General features: G+C 41.6%; 1 protein-coding gene across 2 annotated transcripts in view; it reads right to left on the minus strand.

Annotated features, from left to right (window-relative positions):
* Positions 1-21,189, minus strand: part of LOC310678420 (uncharacterized protein) — a 456,546-nt gene that overhangs the window by 404,126 nt on the left and 31,231 nt on the right. For both annotated transcript variants that reach the window (XR_014511753.1, XM_083442374.1), the window contains exon 4: positions 1,228-1,280. The gene's annotated coding sequence lies outside the window, so the exon portion shown is untranslated. The remainder of the gene's footprint in view (positions 1-1,227; positions 1,281-21,189) is intronic.

A 21,189-nucleotide genomic window follows, 5' to 3' on the forward strand; every position in this document is an offset into this window, starting at 1 on the left:
CTCCTGCCTAGCTCTTTATGATATAGACTATATTTGTTACAACAGATTATAAACATTCATACATCCCCACACAGTTGCATCAACAGTAGAAGTGCTAATTCAATCAACTTTCTTCCAAACCTGATAGCACAAAGCAAAACCAATAAATGAGTCGGTACGAGAAGCAAACAAACATGTGATTTAATACATGCAGCTGAAAGGAAATCTTTTAAAAATATGTCACATTTGCTATTTGATAAGTCAGTCATTAGGAGGCAGCAGACAGCTCAAAATGTTTTCAAGAATGAAACTGCCTTCCCTGTTAATCTGATTGGATTGGAGATGAAGGGGCAAGCAGTTAAAACAGATTCTGGGGTTTACCACCCTTTAGGGAAGACCTAAAAGTACTATATATGGTTTATCTAAGGCATTATCAAAACAAAGATCCCATGAATGGCATCCATACAAACAGTCTGAAACGAAATACTCTGTTAAGACATGAAACCTACTGAGACTTAACTTGCATATAATCAGTTTCAAACTAGGGTGCCAAATGTGATATGACATTATTCTGTTCATGTATGCACACCACTACTGCCAACCAAAACAGTGGAAGGACACTGCCTTTTCTCCCTGGATCCAAAAAAAAAAAAAGTAAAAACATAGCAAGTTCAAGATAGCAACTCACACTTAAAGCAAATCATTCTAGTTCTCATTTTAAACAGCTATTTCAATTCTCCAAGTTAATGTAAACTCAAGGAAGACTTTTACTAGGCTAGAACATTTAGTTTCTTTCTTTCTCGGTGATGTATAAAGTGAAATAAAGCAAGGATGAATAATACAGTCATCTCCAAAGTTTTAAGCATTACAGTACTGTACTTAAAAGATTTTTGCAGGGAATGCTGTACATTACTATGTATGTACATTACTATTACATACAGAAACAGAAATCACTAACTTTTAAGTCTCCAGGGCTAGCAATAATTAATTAATCATGGGCTAGAGCTACATGTTATTCTGAACTTCATTATTCTCTACAGATGATTTCCCAGTGTGTAGCAGCCACATCTGTCATTCTTCTCCATAATGATCATTACCAACATGAAACGAATGTACAATTCAAACTTGAAATTATTGTATAACGTAAATATAGCCTCCTGAATCCTGCAATGAAATCTTAAGCTTCCTGCCCTAATTACTCACTAGGACTTAAACATAAATTATTGATAATGGAAAAAATAAACTTACTGTTGTGATGTTCAGACTGTTCTTTGGTTTTGAGTCAGCTGCCAGAGAGAAATCTGTTTAATAAAATAGTGAAACATCAACAAATGGGAAAGGAAGTGAAGTCCAGATTCTGGTTAAGTGTTGTTTTTCTTCTGCAACACTTCGTAAGTGAAGCAAATAAACAGATAGATGGCTTTGGAGATGGTCCCGCAACATCCAAGAAATGCAACACCCTTCTTCGACTATAAAGTCCGATATGTTGTTTGCTCTGACAGTCCAAAATGGTGAGGTCAGTCAGTCTTGCTTGTTAAGTATGGTGTGTCAAAGAATAGGGCTGAAACTCCAAAATAATATTTAATGCATTTTCCAGATCCAGATTTCTCTCTCTATCTCTCGTCCTTTCTGTCTTTCCATTCATGTTTTTATTGCCACAAAAATGCACATAGGTTTGTTCTTCCAGTGCCCTGGGTAAGGCCTGGCTCTGAAATGCATTTCAGTCTCTCAACACAGACAGCTTTCACTGCATTTAGAGTCCCACCAAGGCCCGGCTTTAAAAGCTACTGATTCTTTTTCCCCCCTTCTTCTTTAGCCTTCCTCACAAAAGAAGGGTATTTTGTAAATTACCAGCTCGTTCAGATCAACAAAAGGTACTTTCATAGAAAGCCCCATTTGATTTTGCTCAAATTTGATTACAAGGATGGAGGAAAAAGGAAAGGAAGTCAAAAAGAAAAACCCCAGATGGCTTTTTTCATTCATCTCAGTGAATGAGCTTTATCTGTGCCTTTTGAAACTGTAGCAGTGGAAAAGCATTTCTGTTGGCTTAAAAAAACTTGACAAAAATTATTGGTTTGCCATTTCTCATGTAACTGCCATTGGGAACTGGATGAAAAGACTTTTTTTCATGGGATCGCCTGCTTGGATCAAAATAATGGAGATTAGGTATTTCATTATAAATTACAGTGGGAGATAGAGAGAGGCTGTCATATTAATAGCAACCTGCTCGTGGTCTTCAGTGGTAGCTATTCTCCTAAACAAAGGACCAAGGGGGTTGTCTATTGAACTTGTGCTTTAAGGCCCGATCAATTTTCTATCATCAAGGCAAAAGGTGAGATGACGAACAAAAGAATTCACACATGAGTGACCTCATGAGCTGAGAGATAAAACAGCTTAAAGAAACAAAACACATCCTGAAATTATGGGTGATAAACTGTATAAAAGGAGAAAAAGGAAGAAAAAAGAGAGGGGGGTGGTGGTATGAGTGTTGGTCTATAATTCTTTCTTTTCTTAAGCATATGGACACATTAAAAGCTACTTGTTTTCAGGCACAGTATAATTGCAGCATTTGTTTTGCAAGGCTGTGCCTTGAATCTTGCTATGTACTCCTTCCCCAACAGGGTTCCAGTAATTTCATTCATGAGTAAGCATGCTATTGTGTTTAATGCAGAATGCCCAACAGCCATACACATAGATATGCCCACACAAAGGATTACCATTGACGACAACAACATCAGCAACAGCATACAGACAGAAAGACTGCACAGGACAGGCACTGCATTGAACAATAGTGATACCGCAGGCTGGGCCATATACATGGTGAAAATATTCTTATTAAACGAAGGACCACTTCTATGCTGCTTCACAGATATGTGGTTATATTCCCTGGAGCCACATCTTCCCAACAGAAGAAAGTATACTTTTATTGCAAATATCGCTAGTTGAATTAAAGGATAGCATGCCTGGGAAACATATCTTCCTGAGAACCTAATAAATTGCTGCCAGTTTGGGTGATTAGCAGTGGACAAATGAACCAGTGGTCTGATTCAGTACTGTGGAATAGATCAGACTAGCTAGACAACCAGGAGCCACCAAACAAGAGTCATGGGCTCCTTTGTTAATGGCGCATTATCCTGATATTTGGCTGTGAAAGTCATGTGAAGTGTTTAGTACCATGCCTAAGATAATAGAATGAAATGCAGAGGTGGTAAGTGTGTCCCCAGAGCGCCCTCACTCAGCTTCATCTCTGAAGGTGCTTTAATACTAAGAAGTAAGAAACTGAGCACAAAAGATTCGAACAAATCTATATAGTGTGACTGTACCTAGCAGTTCAAAAGCACTTCAAAGTGCAAGTAGAAAAATAGGTACCGCTCCCGCGGGAAGGTAAACGGCGCTGCTCTGGTTCGTCAGAAGTGGCTTAGCAATGCTGGCCACATGACCCGGAAGCTGTACGCCGGCTCCCTCAGCCAATAAAGCAAGATGAGCACCGCAACCCCAGAGTCAGCCACGACTGGACCTAATGGTCAGGGGTCCCTTTACCTTTACCTTTTACCAGTCAAAGACAGGGTATCCAATGACAATGGTTCTTCCTTCAGCTGTACCTAATGGAAATCAAACCCACTACTATATTTAATGCCCCCACAAGCACGTCCTGTTAGGCAATCCTTGAAAAAGATCTCGCTCAACTTCTATTTGATGCCACCATGAATGGAAGGCAGTAGGAGAAAATTTGAACTGCACCCCAGAAAGTTCTCTGGCAGGACTCAAATGGATAAGAGCCAATAAACAGAAGCTCAATCTAGGCAAAATGAAGATGCTACTAGCCTGTGGTCCATCCACCCAGGTTAGTGGTATTTCTCCTGTTTTGGAGGTTGCATTCCTCTTAAACCTTAAAGTTAGGGACTAAAGGGACAGATCTGCAATTCAGAGATGCTCCTTGATCTGCCCTTGTCATCTGAAGTACTGTAATAGATTGATCCTTTAGCACAGAGCAACTTTTACCTCTGTCAAAGGTGATCTGCCCAAGACAGCAGCTCTCTCACCCTCTTCCTTGTCTAACTGCAACACAACAGCCCTGCAGTGCTGCCAGTAGGTACTACTCTCTGGTAGTTGCTGGCACCACCCTCCCACTTACTCTTGCAGCCCAGATGGAAGAGGACCTGGGATACACCAAAGCAATCACTTTTTAAAAGCCTCCAAGCCAGGACATCCAGCACTCCTTGGTTCAACCTACACACAAATTGCTGGGGAAAGCAGGATTAGCTTCCAGCTGCCTTATCCTAGTCCAACATCAAAGCAGCTTGCTCTTTTCCATGGCAGACCCCACTAAACCTCCTAAAACCAAGGAACTCTAAAACCAACACATCCTGCATTTACTAGACTGTTCCCTTATATGTTACTGAGAGTGCAAATGCAGCCCACACTCCCCGAGTCTCTCTCTGCTCTCAGAAGAATGTGCTGACCTCTTACAATCCTGTTCCTAAACTTATTATGGTCATGTTATACCAACTGTATTATTAATCACACTAGCTCCTAGTTCATTTCTGGCCTTGAGTCAAAAGTCTAGCTTATATTAATATTCTTAATTAAATTTATATACTGCCCTTCATCCAAGGATCACAGGGCGGTTTACTGTATATAAACACAAAAATATAAACACAAAAATACATAACATAGTAACAAACAAAAACCACTACTTCCACCCAGTTTAAAAGGCCATAGATTGTTTAATTAGCCAAAGGCCTGTGAGAAAAGGAAAGTTTTTGCCTGGTGTCTAGGTAAAAAAGGTAAAGGACCTCTGAATGGTTAAGTTCAGTCAAAGGAGACTATGGGGTGTGGCGCAGATCTTGCTTCAGGCCAAGGGAGCTGGCATTTGTCCACAGACAGCTTTCCAGGTCGTGTGGCTAGCATGACTAAACAGTTTCTGGCACAACGGAACACCATGATGGAAGCCAGAGCGCATGAAAACACCATTTACCTTCCCATCACAGGGTACTTATTTATCTACTTGCACTGGTGTGCTTTCGAACTGCTAGGTTGGCAGAAGCTGGGACAGAGCAACAGGAGCTCACCCTGGTGTGGGGATTTGAACTGCCAACCTTCTGGTCAGCAAGCCCAAGAGGCTCAGTGGTTTAGAACACAGCGCCACCATCGTCCCTTTGCCTGGTGTCTAGAGATGTATATCAATGATGCCAGGTAAGCTTCCCTAGGGAGAGCATTCCCAAAATAAGGAGCCATCACAGAAAAGGCCCGTTCTCGTGATGCCACCCTCCAGATCTCTCGTGCAGAAGGCACACAAAGATGGATCTCAGTTGATGACTATAGGGTCCAGGTCTGTTCATAAGGAGAGAGGCATTCTTGTGATATTGTGGTCCTGGGTCATTTAAGGTTTTATAGGTCAAAACCATCACTTTGAATTGGACCTGGAAACTAATTGTCAGCCAGTGGAGTCAGGCTAGGATTGGTGTTTTATGCTCAGTCTTGCCCCGGTGAGCAACCTGGCCACTGAATTCTGCACCAGCTGAAATTCTGAACCATCTCCAGAGGCAGTCCCACATTGCAGACAACAGAGGTTAAGCTATCCCTGTCTAGATAGGCGCACAGCTGGGCCACCAGCCAAAGCTGATGGAAGGCACTCCATGCCATCAAGACCATCCGAGCCTCAAGTGACAGCAAAAGATCCAGGAGTACCCTCCAAGCAGTGTACACACTCCTTCAGAGGGCATGTAATCCCATCAAGGGCAGGCAACCTCTCATCCATCCTGTCTAGGGAACAATCCACTAACAGTGCCTCAGTCTTATCTGGATTGAGCTTCAGGTTATTGGCTCTCATCCAGTCCATTACTGAGGCAAGACAATGATCCAGCACATCCACTGCTGCACCTACAGGTGTAAAGGAGAAGTAGAACTCCAAAACTCCAGATGACCCCACTCAACTGTTTCATATAGATGTTAAACAGCATGGGCGACAAAATCGAACCCTGGGGAACCTCATATTGAAGACTTCATGGTTATTTCTGCCTGAATGTAGAACCTTACATTTGTCCCTACTGAAATTCATTTTGTTAGTTTTGGCCCAGTTCTCCGATCTGTTAAGGTCATCTTGAATCCTGATTCTGTCTTCTGCAGTATTAGCTACCCCTCCCAGTTTTATTTTGTTTTAATTGTATTTCCGGGACGCGGGTGGCACTGTGGGTAAAACCTCAGTGCCTAGGACTTGCTGATTGCATGGTCGGCGGTTCAAATCCCCGCGGCGGGCTGAGCTCCCGTCGTTCGGTCCCAGCTCCTGCCCACCTAGCAGTTCGAAAGCACTCTTAAGTGCAAGTAGATAAATAGGTACCGCTTTATAGCGGGAAGGTAAACGGCGTTTCCGTGTGCTGCGCTGGTGCTGGCTCGCCAGCTGCAGCTTCGTCACGCTGGCCACGTGACCCGGAAGTGTCTTCGGACAGCGCCAGCTCACGGCCTCTAGAGCGAGATGAGCACGCAACCCTAGAGTAGGACACGACTGGCCCATACCGGCAGGGGTACCTTTACCTTTTAATTGTATTTCCACTTGTAAGCTGCACTGGAAATCCATTATGAAAGGTGAAACAAAAGTATTATTATTATTATTGTTATTATTATTATTATTATTATTATTACTACTACTATCAGCTTTCCAGGATTCCGAATTTTGCTTTGTCATCTCCCAAGTCCCTCTCCCTCCATACTCAAATAACATGGGTTCTGAAATTAAATTTTATCACTTTATTTGACTACAGAGGTTGCCATTGTGTTTTTTTAAAACTAAAACTAAAATTGCTGGGGAAAGTACTGAAAAATTGGATGAGAGAATGTGTCACTTAAATAGGAAGAAATGAAACATTTCCCTTCAACTGAGCTAATGTGCTCCTTTATGCAATGTAAAAAAAAAGTGTTTCATGCAACTGAAGTACTCTTAAATCTACATTATCCTCATTTATGTGTATTATCCTAATCCTGGCAAGGGATGATGAACACTTTAAGAACAGTAGTACTCAGTTTCTAATAGAAAAATAAAGCCTCTTTATCATCAGATAGAGACAGGAAGGATCCCACAAGTACAACTACAATTATCCAAAGAAATCCAAAGACATCTTTAAAGTTTATTTCAGCATAACATATTGATTCAAAATTTTCCTTGCAATGTAAACCTAGGCCACATCTCCATTACTTATTATATTCTTGAAGACATACAACTGTGTAAAAGTGGTAAGAGAAACCAGCAGTATATATTTCCCCAAGGAAGGGGAACAGGGAGCAGTTGTTTGGGATTCAACAGAGGTAAGCACCTCAATACTATTCCCAAGTTTATCCACAAGCCTATTCTGACATACAGCAACTCATACTTCATCTTTTTTTGCATCTGCCATCTACATGTTTTACATATGCTACTTAACAAAATGTAATTATGTTAAGTGCTTAACATTACTATTTAAAGCACAGGTGGGCAATGATCACTGACCAATTTCTAGCAAACCATGTAATGTCTACTGGTTTTAGTATTTCTATTGTGTTTGTAAGTTGCTTTAAGTCATTTCTGAGTAAAGTGACTAATTAATAAAGAATATGAACAGTTTCAGGGCTCTTCCAAATAATACTAAACTAGATGGACTTTAGTCCGATCTAGCAAGACACTTATATTGTAAACAAGAGTGCCTAGTTAACACTTTAGTTGTTAACAGCAGCCAGCAGAGTACGGTAGTATTGAAGAGCCAACTTCCCAACACCAGTGTCACAGCCACTTATTGGAACAGGGCAGGGCAGCAGTGACGTTGAGGCTGTGTGGGTACACCAGTGGAGCCAATACAGAAGTGCTGCACCATTCCACTAAAAATAAAATGAAATGATTAAAACTAGTAAGTTTTGTAACAGGAGTGCGTATATCAAGAACTCTCTTGATATATGTTGCAACTCTCTTGGGCTGTAACATGTTAATTCCCTGGCAATTGCAGCCCAATCAAGGAAACATATCCATTAAATCTTAATATCTAGACAAGTAGGTAAGAGGCTGCTCCATCAAATAGCCAAGTCATAATCCACATAGAGATTTGTATGTCAACATGCACCTTGAACGTGGTTCAGCAGAATATTGACAGTCTGTGCAATTCCTTCAGAACTGGTGTAATATCTTCTGGGTAGACTGTCTCACTTAAAAGTGTAGCTGCCGCATTTGGTACGAGCTGAAGCTTTCAAGCCAACCTCAAATGCAGTGCCATGTAGAATGCATTACAATAATCTAACCTTGAAAGTACTGATGTAAGAGTCACTGTGGTCAGGTTATCCCTACAGTATATGGAATATCAGCCAGATGTGGAAAAGGGCACCCCTCACTTGAATGCCACTTGTGCCTCATTCACAGTGATGGATCTTGGAGCACCTCCACACCAGAGGCGCCAGTTTCTCCAGAGGACAGGAGGGGGCAATGTGATGTCACACAACGTCCTCTGAATATTGTGAGGGGCTAGAACTGCCTCACCCTTAACTCCTAGGAGTTTGTGCCAATGCTTTTTCAGAGAAAGTGCAACCCTGCCCAAAGCAGGCAACTTCTTTAATTCCCAGACAAGGGAATCACCCATCCACAGTGCTTCCATTCTGTCAGGATTCATCTTCAGCTTACTGGCCCTCATCCAGCCCACCACTGCATCTAGACAACAGTCCAGGACCTTCACAGCCTCTTCTGACTCAGGGCAGAGGTTGAGAGGGCATGTAATTGAAGCATCATGTCCACATCCTCAGGCCTCAGAAACTAAAACTGGTCCCACAAAACTGGACCAGACAAAAGTTAAGGAACTTCTGCTGTTTGACAGAGGCTCACAGCTAAGTGAACATTTACACCTATTCTTCTATACATGAGCTTCCATTCTGTTTTCCAGACACAATTCAAAATGCTGATTTTAATTTAAAAACCTTTGCATCAGAGATGGGGAACCTCAGACTCAGACGCCACAAGCAGCCCTCCAGGCCTGTCTAGATGACCTTTGGGGCTCTCCCCAGGCCATACACCTCTCATGTCAAACCCACATCCTTGCACCGTTCCTTGAGTGCATTTGCCTGGCTGCGTCCTTCATGCTTGCCTGGAAGGAGGATGGTGAGGGCCATGTGAGTGGGCAGAAATTAGCCTATTATAAAAGTTAAAATTCACATTTCTTGTTCTGCCCACTTTTGCCTTTGTCCCAATCTACCAATGGCGTATAGCCGCTGAAAGGTTTCTCAGAAGGGAGGGTGGCCCTCCAACCAAAAAAAATCTTCCTTACCCCTGCTCAGCAATGTGTGTATTATCATCTGGCACATGGTCCCTTTAAGAGAAACAGTTATAACCCAGGAAACCAGCTCCTGGAAAGCTCCCTCAAATCTAGAGGGAGGCCTGTTGCTTGCGCTAGTAACTTGCATTGATATGAAATGAGATAATCTGGTTTTTTAGCTTATTGTTGATTTTAATTATTTCTGAATGTTTTAAATAATTCAGTTTGTTTGCTTGTTTGTTTTGTGTACCGCCCTTCATCTGAAATCTCAAGGCAGTTTATAGCATAAAAATACAATAATAATTGTTTTTAATAATTTTTTTTTACTGAAAATGTTATTGTTTTATTCTTTCTGTAATCAAACAGTATATAAATTTTGTGAAATAAAATACCAATCACAAACCCCTGAAAAGCATACTATAGAAACTTAGCATCTGCTGCACCAAAACATCAATGCATGATCCTAAAACTGCAACAATACAATTTAAAAGTAACATACGAGTCCAGGAAAGACATCCCCATCACTGGTCTGCTCTCATGCAACTGTGTAGGACAAAATGCCAAAGAACAGGAAGACTTATAAGAACAGGTGCACATGACACTACAACACCTCCTTGCAACAAACAAACTGTAAGAAATCAGGCAGAAAACAGAAAGAAAAGATGTAATGTCTGTCCAAACAGAATCTGTATGTGCAGAATGGCCTACACACAGGCATCAACTTCCATTGGCCACAAGAGATTTCTGGAATAAGGTCAGACTTTGAAAGTGGGCAGGACAGTGTTCCCAGATGGCAACTTTGGATGGTATTGCGCAAGAGAAGGGCAAGAGATACCCTCTACTGGCCTGGCATGAAACAGTAGCAGTTGTGCAAAACACCTAAAACAGAATTGAAAAGATAAACATGATAACTAGGGAGTTACCCAGCAGAGCCTGGCAGCAACTGTCTATAGATCTGCCAAGACATGCTCTATTGTTTGGAACTAGGATACCTGAACAATAAAGTGATCCATGTGTACCTCTCCAGCAGCAAAGACTGTTGGAAGCTCTTCTGAGGATATCCCATTAGGACATTTAGGAATTCAGGTAGGGAGGTGTCAGAGAGAGGGCTTTGGGGGGGGGGAGTGGATTGTACCAACTGTGGAGCTCCCTCCAGTGAGAAATCCACCCAGCACATTCTTAATATTTGTTTTAGTGCCACTGGAATGCTAGTCTATTTATATGGCCTTTTGGTGTTTATCTTAAGTTTTTGTTCTGTGTTCTTGATGTTTTACCTAATGCCTTCTCTGGTTTGGCTGTTAGAACTGTTTTAAACTAGTAATTTATTTTATCTACAATCTAGAGTAATGTTGGTGTGACTAATTTTTTTTAAAAAAATAACAGCTGTTTTAGCAACCTTGAATAAGGTATACATTTTGTTATGACTAGCTTCAGCCAAGTTAGAAGCAAATTATTTGAGAAGGCAAAAATTTTGCAGTATTCTCATACCACTGTTATTCATCTTTTAGCTGGGGATCAATGTCTCAACATGGTGATCGCTGCAATACTAATAGGCTCTGATTGAAGATCTGCTGTATCTCTAGCCATTGGCAATGCACACAACTGCCTGCCATGAATTTGTTTCACAAATGGTTAATTCATGTTTCTAAAATAGTTGCTCTGAAATCCTTATACATCCCAAAATAGCTTAGCACAAAACAAGTGAGTAGGGATTTCCATATATTAAAAATCAATATAAATATGATATTGTTTATATTATACAATTCCATGTTTCATGTGGACTGCTCTGTTACAGTGAAATATTGTTGCAGTCTGGCAACTCCAGCCCTAAATTGCCATGACAACACAAACGTATAATTACATATTTCTATATATAAATGCACTGAATGTTAACTAATGAAAGAGAATGGAACTTATTCTAAATTTGAAGTGGAAGGCAATAGGTAGCATTGGAGAGATTTTAAGAATCATGCTTTCATTTGAAGCAAAAGGTAATTACTAAAATAGCAATAAAATACTTTTTGTAATAACTTGATATGGAGTCCAATCCTTAGCGTGATTACTCAGACAAAAGTCTCACTCTGTTTTATGTCACCTACTCCCATGCAAGTGTGCACAGGATTACAGCCTCCAACATTATAGCTACAGTGGTACCTTGGGTTAAGTACTTAATTCGTTCCGGAGGTCCGTACTTAACCTGACACTGTTCTTAACCTGAAGCACCACTTTAGCTAATGGGGCCTCCTGTTGCCGCCGTGCCGCCGGAGCACGATTTCTGTTCTCATCCTGAAGGAAAGTTTTTAACCCGAAGTAATATTTCTGGGTTAGCGGAGTCTGTAACCTGAAGCGTATGTAACCTGAAGCGTATGTAACCTGAGGTACCACTGTACTCCAATCTTTCAGCCTTTTAGTTTTATACCACAGCGACTGGAGACAGGCAGTCAGGTCATGCATCCATAGCAGTGACCAGAGGAGGAATGACCACTGGGGAGAGGTCCAGAGATAAGAAATGCATCTGCAGCAGTACAACTGGACACCTTCATCTGCCCCAGCTGCAACCAAACATTTATCTCCCATATTGATCTCTACAGCCATAGCAGCCGCTGTAACCTTCCACCAGTTTTGAGTTAGACTTCATCCCCAAAGGCACACTCCTCCATTGTCTCCCAAAACAGACAGATGCCAACAACAGCAACATTGCTGCAAACACAATACAGTATAATCTTGTATTATGTTTTTATTGTATTTGTGTAATTTTGAGGGATATCTAAAATTACATTTTTAAAGTGGTTTATTAGAGATACACTTCTTGAGATAAACTTCCTCGGTGCAATCTAAGAAACGTCATTTACAACAAAATCCCATTATAAGCAGTGGAAATTAAGTGCATGGATAAATCATATACTGCACATTTTGCAGGCAAATTTGAAGGCTATTTTACAGAGCTCCTTGAGGTGGCCACCTTTCATTATCAGCCATTTCCCCACTTCCTGATTGTCACAGAACAATGCTGCATTATGATATGGCATTACTATGAGTGGAATTCTGGAAGAACATGTGTTTTCCATTACATGAAAGCAAAAATAATCCTTTAATTTTAATCCTGCTATCATCCTACCCTTCTTTTTTACAGCAATACAGCAAGAAAACCAGAAGTTGGACTTGGGCTTATTAATTATTATTATTAGTAGTAGTAGTAGTATTTAGTATTAGTATTTAGTATTATTTTTAGTTTCAGTATTATTATTTAAATATCTCTCAGTTACAGTTTACAGTAAAGTCTCGGTGCAACTTCACAATAAAATACAGCATATAAAACAATTTAAAACCAGAGAAAATTTAAATCACTAACAATACAACATACTTAAAATGCTCAGCCAAAAGCAAATTAATTAATTAAATAATAATGATGAAGGTGATGCCAGGCATGTCTCACTTAAGAGAGTGTTCCATGGTCAGTGGGGCACCTCTGAAAAGGCCCATTCTCATGTGGTACTATGGGGAAATTAAAAAAAACACCTTTAAATTTTTATCTATTTGACAGAATTACATGAAATGTACACAAAATGTACACATACATTAGCCCCTTCTGAGTCAATAATGTCTCAAATTAGACACTAACTAGCAGAAAATACCCAGCATTGCTCAGGAATTCTAAGAAACAAACAAACAAAAAATGCTCAGGTTTATAAATAGATAGATCCTCCGAACTGAATCAGGGAACACTCAAGCAGGATCTAGCCACAACTCACTGTTTAACTAGGGCCCTTTATACCCCATACAGTCAGGAAGGGTGTGGGGGGTGAAAATGCTATATTTCACACTGCATAGTGTAGGAGAGTTCAAACCTGCTGGATGTTGTTTTGCCAGCATGTTCCATGTGCAGAACATAATGCTGAAGCAGATCCCTACAGCCAAGAATACTGCACTCTTGGCAGACAGTTACTGATGGCTGCTGTGCTAGGACTGCAAGTCCGCCCCTCTCATGCCACTATCCCAAATGTGTACCGGCTCAGTGAAGTACAGGCCCCTGTCATGCCCACCGCCTCCATCACAACTGACGGTGACACTACCTGCTCCCACTCCATGGCTGTCCCATGGCTGTCGCTTACTTAACTTCCATCGCTGGTGCTGCCACCGCTGCTGCCACATCATGGGAAGAGGCTGTCTGAAGTGGACCAACATTGCCAAAGTATAGTGCATGACTGTTTGAAAGTTCTATTGCCAACAGCCCCATGCTCTTCTTTACAGAAGCTGCCTACCTCTTCTTTCTCCTTCCTGATGCCCTGCCGCACATAGCCTCCGATTGCTCCAGGTAGCCCAACCAAAGGAATCCAGGGCTGCCTTGACCTGACTCAGTCAAAATCTAGATCCACCTGAATTGGCCCAATTCAGTTTGGAATTGGGCTTCTACAATATCTTGTGCATTGCCCTTTCAGTTTCCTGCCAGATTTGTAGTTTTGAAAAGTTCAGTCCAACATCTTAATTCAAAATCTTATCTTCAGAGGTGTCTAAATGCATTCAGTTTATAACACTTCAGTCTGCCATCTTGATTCAAGTCTTGATTCAGTCTGCCATCTTGATTCTTCAGAGGTGTCTAAATCAGTGCAGTTTGGAATGGTTCAGTCTGCTATCTTGATTCAAATGGCATCCAACAGTAAACAAATGTAGAGCAAAAACATGCTCCTTGACCTCAAGAACTGTCATGCCAAATTTGTTCACAATCTCTTTACAGGTGTACAATTCAATGCAATTTGGAACTTTTTGGTCCACTATCTTGATTCAAATGGTATCCAAATATAGCCCAAACCCACTCCCCAGTCCCATCATGGCAAAATGGGCAATGATATCTTCAGAATCGAACAGATCTGTGCTGTTTGGAAAGTCTGATCTGTCATCTTAATGCAAAATAACATCCAGCATTAGGCCAAACCTGCTCCTCCATCTCAGAAACCATCACACCAAATTTGGTGACTATATCTTCAGAGGCATCAAAATCAGAGCAGTTTGGAATGACTTGGTGTCATCTTGATTGAAAATGGTGTCTAGCAGTATCCAAACATAGATGAAAACCAATTGAAATCCTGGGTCAGGGACTGGCTGGACATTGACAAGTGGTGGCTGGATACTGGTGAGTGGGAACTAGGAGAAGGGGGATTGGAGTTGGAAGAAGGGCTAGGTGAACTGGGAGAACCTGTAACAGCCAAGAGAGAGGAGTCAGAGGCAGGAGAAGCTGCGGGACTAGAGAATGAAAAACAGGTGGAAGAGGGAGAGATGGGTCAGGCTGTTGTAGAGTCAAGAGCTTCCACCCTGCCTCCTGCACCTCTCTTGCTCCACTGTCTCCCAGGACCGGAAGAGGATTGGTTCCACGCAGGCTGAGTCTTCGCCTGCTTGCGTGCAGCTCTAAGTTGGGAAATACATAAGCCGGGGGACGGGAGTTTCTCTGTTGCGGCAACTGCCACATTGGCTGCATACCTAGCAGTAGCTGAGAGACGTAGGACTGATGGACATGCCTTCCCATATTGCCTTTTGACAATAAGGAGTTAATTCCTCACTCTGGACATTTTGTGCCTAACAGCGCCATAACATCCTGAGAGGGTCTTAACCTTTCTTGGTTGGGCTATGCTGTGACTGTGAAGCTATCAAAGTTTCTTTATCCATTTCAGGTCCTGCCCATAAATATAATGCTTAAACAACTTAAGTTTGGCAGAGATTACTAGGTAAATTCATTCTTAGGTTATGCAGAAAATATTGTATAACAATGCAACAAGGGAGGTCTGGGAATGCCCCATTTGAACTTGGTGTCTTTGATTCAAGATCCAGGAGGAAAGCCAATAGAATTGGAACTTTATAAGTTTAGGATATGGCCCTTTCTCACCACTACCTCAACATTAATTCTTAAGGTAGAAAATTCATTTTTATTCAGTGTGTTAAGTGCTTGGTGAAAAATATACAAGAAAACTGCTCCCCTGATCTCCCTGCTGATTCCATTTAGAAAGCACCCCACGTTTTGTGAAGGCTAGGAACAAGTAGGGATATATTCTGGGATTTTTATGTAAGTGATTCCCCACTACATAAAGAACAGATTTTGGCTAAAATTCTCAATGTTAACATGGTCATGGTTTAATTTGAATCAATTGTTTTTCTTTCTGATAAAACCCAGACAAAGAGCTGATTGCTTTAAAACTTATGGTCAACGTTCCTGCTACATTAAAGGATGCAGTATCAACCATATACAAAATATTAATTGAGGTAGAATTTGGCTATCTTATGGGTGCAAAAATTCCTTGGAAAATGGACCTTCAAGTAATAATCTCTAATGAAAAGTGAAACATACTTTGGGAGAAAAACCTTTTAAAACAGTTTCAGTTCAAGTAAGGGAATCCTCTTTGGAACTTACAGAAGTGGTATCATGTACCCCTGGCACATAATACTGGGGCAACATCAACCTGTTGCAGAGGATGTGGGAAATGGGATCTTACATACATATTTGGTTTTGCAAACCTGTTTTGGTATTTAAATAGTTGAGTTTAATAAACAGCCTTCCCCTCAACTTGTTTTACTTGGAATAAAGGACATGTCTACTCCACCAACTGCTTATAAAGGAACCTTCAACATTCCTCCTCATGGCGGCATGTATGGAATTAACCATGTAATGGCGCACTGCCTTGAGTTTGAACATTGAAGCATGGTACTCCACAGCATGGACAATAACCCTGGCTGAAAAGCTGACATGCCAAATTCATGCGACCAAAGGGAATTCTAATCCCCATATTTTCTATAATGTATGGCAAAAGGTTTATAATCCCCTGATATCTCATAGTAATATGTGGAAATGTTTTTGGAATAAATTGTAAGAACTGAAATTGGTATTTTTAAGCAAAGTGGGTGATGTGTTGTGAGTTATGTTGTTTTATGTTTGATGTGAAAAATGAAAATTCACAGAAGCAACAACAACAACAACAACAGCAACAACAACAACAACAACAACAACAACAACATCATGATGGTTTCCTGTTGTCATAGGATATCACAGAAAAACCCATAAAAGCCAGTACTGTAGGTTTAAATAGCCCAAGTTAATGTAAGAAAATAGTCCTTCCTGAATGCTCCCCATGACAAATGACAAAAATGGAGCCTACAATTCTTGCAAGAGCATCATAAGTAAACAAGGACCAGCCATGGTTTTTAATACCTCTAAAGAGGCTGGGAAGCAAAGGTTTCATACTTGGCTTCGCAGCATATGAATGGCAGAGGGAGATTAATTGGCTACAGCTGGTGTTAATTGTGATGCAAGTGGATTTACTGAATGGGTATTTTATGGATTTATTGTTTTTTCCCTTGTTCAGCTGCTGTTGTGCGGGTTAAAAGGATAATGCAGTGGGCAGAACCATAGATGGGGAGGTGGGAAGCGGGATGCATAGCATGCAAGAGGTAGAGTAGTTGCTGGCTTTCACATGTTTAGGTGCTTAGTTAAATGCTATCTCAGCCAGAAGCCTTTTTCAAGTTATTTGCTTACTGAATCAATAGAACAATAATAAGAAAAAACAATTATAGTATATTAAATTACAATCAAGATAACATAGTAGACATTACACATACTTCCATTTTGGGCATTTCCAGATAGTCATTTTATTGTGCAAAGAATGCATATTTGTTAGCCATAGAGAATGCAAAGTCTTTCACCCACCTAGCAAATCTGTGACAAAGAAGTCCCATTTTCCACCACTTTCTAAAATACATATTTAATTAAAAAGGAAAAACAGAAATCAGGTGATCCACTAAGGCTTTTCTCCAAGAATAACCTCCCACCCACTCACCACACTGCTTCCTATGGAAAAGAACTGGCCCATCACTCCACTTCATTATATAAGGCCGTTCAATTGTCCTGTCAGTCCCTATTTACAAGTGTAGTATTATTCCCTGGAAAAGCAAAACAACACAGGAAAACAAGACTTTAAAAGCACTTCATAAAATGACACTTTGGAGGAAGTATAGGCTTAAAGGAAAATGAGCAGTATTCTTGACAGCCAATTTGTCACACTTCAGTAACATAAAGGAGACAAGAACAGATGTTTTTGTGGATGAATCAATGAGAAATAACTCGGCCAAGAGGGAGAGCATGGGCTTGATTAGAAAATATTCCTACAGTGTCCCTTATAAAATTTCATTCAGGCAACTTTTGTGCAATGGGACCTCAAGAAAAAAAATCTTCCTATGGATGGAAATGGATAATTCTGTACTAGGATGTAATCTGCATTTAGTTCCCTTGGGAATAGGGGAGGCGGGGGGAAATAAGGGACACCACACATTACCACAACTTTTAAAATACTTTGTACATTAAAAATATGATGAAGAAGAGTTTGGATTTGATATCCCGCTTTATCACTACCTGAAGGAGTAGAAGTGGCTAACATTCTCCTTTCCCTTCCTCCCCCACAACAAACACTCTGTGAGGCGAGTGGGGCTGAGAGTCTTCAGAGAAGAGTGACTAGCCCAAGGTCACCCAGCAGCTGCATGCGGAGGAGCGGAGACGCAAACCCGGTTCACCAGATTACGAGTCTACCGCTCTTAACTACTACACCACTGAAGTATCCATGCAATGCACTAATTTACAAATGTGTAATATGCAACTAAATAAATTAGATTGGGATTGGCTACCGCTCCCATTTGAGTGTATACAGTGGTGCCTCGCAAGACGAAAAGAATCCGTTCCGGGAGTCTTTTCGTCTTGCGGTTTTTTCGTCTTGCGAAGCAAGCCCATTGACGGAGTAGCGCTATTAGCACTATTGGCACTTTAAGGGCTAAAAACGGCTTTTTTAGGGGTGGGGGATTAGCGGTTTTGCTGCTAAAATGCTTTTAGCAGCTTAGCGATTCAGAATAAGGGGGTTTGGAGCAAAAAAAAAAAATTCAAATTTTTTCATCATTTTTCGTCTTGTGAAGCAAGCCCATAGGGAAATTCGTCTTGCGAAGCGCCTCTGCAGACGGAAAACCCTTTCGTCTTGCGGGTTTTCCGTCTTGCGAGGCATTCGTCTTGCGGGGCACCACTGTACTTGATAGCAAAACTATGTCTGTTGTCAGGAAATGTGTGAAATGTCCCTTACAATTTTTATTACTTATTATTGCCATCATCATTCGTAGTAGTGCATATTACAGCAATTTTAAATTTGATATTAATATTAGAAACAAATTAAAACAAATTACAATCACAGTTCAGGATGGGTTCTGAAAATATGTATCTTAGGTGTCAAAAGCAAAGAAGCAGATCTTCAGAATATGATGGAAAATATATAATGAAGGTGCCTGTAGAGAGGAATTTTACAACTTGGAGCTATCACAGAGAATGCTTTCCCCAGGTCACTACCACAAGGACTTCTGAGAATGATAGGACTCAATAGAGGGCTCCTCTGCTGATCTTAAGACCTGAGAGCATCTGTAGGGAAGGGGGCAGTCTTTTAGATGTTTGGGGCTTAAGTCATTTAGGATTTTAAACACTTAAATTGGGCCCAGAAATTAACGGACAACAAATGCACATTTTAAAACAAGGGTTCTATGAATTCGAAATGAAACCCGAGCCAGAAATCTGGCAGCTGCATTTTGGACCAGATGAAGTTTCCATACCTCTCAATTGTTCCACTAGCACAGGGGTCTGCAATCCGCGGCTCCGGAGCCGCATGTGGCTCTTTTACACCTTTGCCGCGGCTCTGGGGTGGATACTAGCGAGGAGAGGAGGCGCATTGTGCGCCCCAACACTCCCCACTGTGGTGGGCGCTGTACTGGCTGTCACGTCGCATGGGGGCGGTGCGTGCGTTAGTCACGCACCATCCCAACGTCACCTTCCCACCCGCTGTCAGATTGCGGCTCCGGAGATATATTTGTTTTAAATGTCGCAATGGTGTTGCGGCTCCCAAGGTTTTTTTCCTTCGGAAACAGGTCCAAGTGGCTCTTTTTGTCTTAAAGGTTGCAGACCCCTGCACTAGCAGGACATCCTGGAATTACAGAAGCCATTCCGGCTTCTGATTGGATCTCGGGATGTCCTGTTTTGGTTCCCATGAGATTGGGGCCCCAAAAGATACTGTTTTCAGGGAACTTGTAGATCCAGTTACAACCCTGGTGATGTCGGCAGCATAGGCGGAGAGGTGGTGGCTTGGTGCCCTCTTTGGCCCCAGCAGGAACTGGTGCCTCCTCATGGCACACAAGTCACAGCAGATGTGCTGGGCAAGGCAGGGAAGGAGGGAGAAGGAGCCACCAAACTCCACAGGACAACACCGGGTGCCTATGTCTCCTTGTATCCCCAAGAGTGCAGTGTGCTAGCCGTCTCAGCATGGTTGTGGGGGAGGGGGTGCCAAGGGCAAGGCAGTGAGCAGTGTGTGGTGGCAACACAAACAGTGCTCGGCTGTGATGCGTGCCCCATCCTGGCTGGGAGGCGAGCACCCAAGTGGACGCCCTCAGACCGCAAGTGATGGAGGCAGCACAGCCTAGAGAGCTGCTACCTCCATCCAATGTTGGAGGAGAACAAGGCAGGCTCCTGCTCCAGCTTCAGCTCCCTCCATGCCTCCTATGCACCTCCCAACTGCATGCATTCTTCGCTGGCAGCTGTCTTTAAGGAAAGAGCATACACTCTACCAGCCTCCAGGAAACCTGACCTGCCAGGGCAAGTTGGAGATTCCAGCCTTGTAGGGGGTTGGGCTGGATGACCATCGGAAGCCCATCCAATCCGGTGGTTCTGTGAGTCTATGATTCTCTTAGCACAGCGACAAACACAGCCCGAGAAAGGGAGGTGGGTGCAGGAATAGACAATGGTGCTTATTAAAAGCTTACTGGTTGCATAATCAATAAATAGGTTATTGGTAAGTTTTAAATTGAAAAGCTGAAAACACACACACTGCTGAAGGCTAGGGCCAGGAAGCAGAATGCAATGTAGTCTCCAACTTTCTCCACTACTGATGGTAGAACTTTGCCACTGGAGAGGCCTGACCTTCACCATAGTGGGCAGCAACTAACAGTCATCTTGCTGATAGGAGCCAGTGGAAAGCTACCAAACACAGCATTTTGGTGTGGATCTATGGGATCAAAACCCCTGTGGATCTCCCAAGAGGTCCAGTCTTCAGCCCATCTGCTGCAATACCCTGAAGCTGGCATAGCAAAAAAAGTAAAATATATTAGTCCTGGGTAGCAGGAGCCAGAAGAGCCTCAATTCAGCAGACAATACATTCCACTGCCCTTTCCAGGACTAAGAACAATAATGTATATATTTATGTATTCAATACAGAATATTTAAAATATTTTTAAAATAATTTGCTCATTCCATGTCTCTGTAAAAATAGTAACTTGATTTTAAAAATCTTAAATTTTTATTTCTTACAATTTGGCAAGTAGTCCTTGTAAAAGAAACATCAGTTAGTCTACCAAGGTATCACTGCCAATGATAACACACTAGGGTTATTGGCAGATTCTGCTTCCATGCTACTACAAAGAAAGAAAATAACTATGGCTCTGTGAGAACTTTAAGCACCAGCACAGCCTTCTTATGTTCTGGCTCCCTCAACAACTGAATAAATGTGCACATCTCCTTTTTAAAGAAGTGGCTTGTTGTATCCAGTTCATGATAGCCCCTTCATTACAAAAAAGATTTTCACTGTAGGATTTGGATGCATAAAGAACAATTATATAAATTCCATCATTTTCTCAGGATGTTCTTTCAAAGAACTGAGTGGCTGTTATTGTGCCAAATGAGCCTAGAAAACATAGGGCTTATTTTCTTTCTGACCTAGGGCCAGAAGAGATAGTAAGCAATCCTCTATTGTTCTCTATATGTGGGAATTTTAGTTGACCTTGAGAGTTGATAGTGTCCAGGATATAGATGTCTCCTTAGGCTCTTTTAATCTGAGAGCAATCAAGGATGACAGTATGGATTTGGGGCTGCAATTTGCCAATTGTTTCTCCT

This window comes from Podarcis tiliguerta, assembly GCF_965153285.1.
Source record: "Podarcis tiliguerta genome assembly, chromosome: 5".
NCBI lineage: Eukaryota > Metazoa > Chordata > Lepidosauria > Squamata > Lacertidae > Podarcis > Podarcis tiliguerta.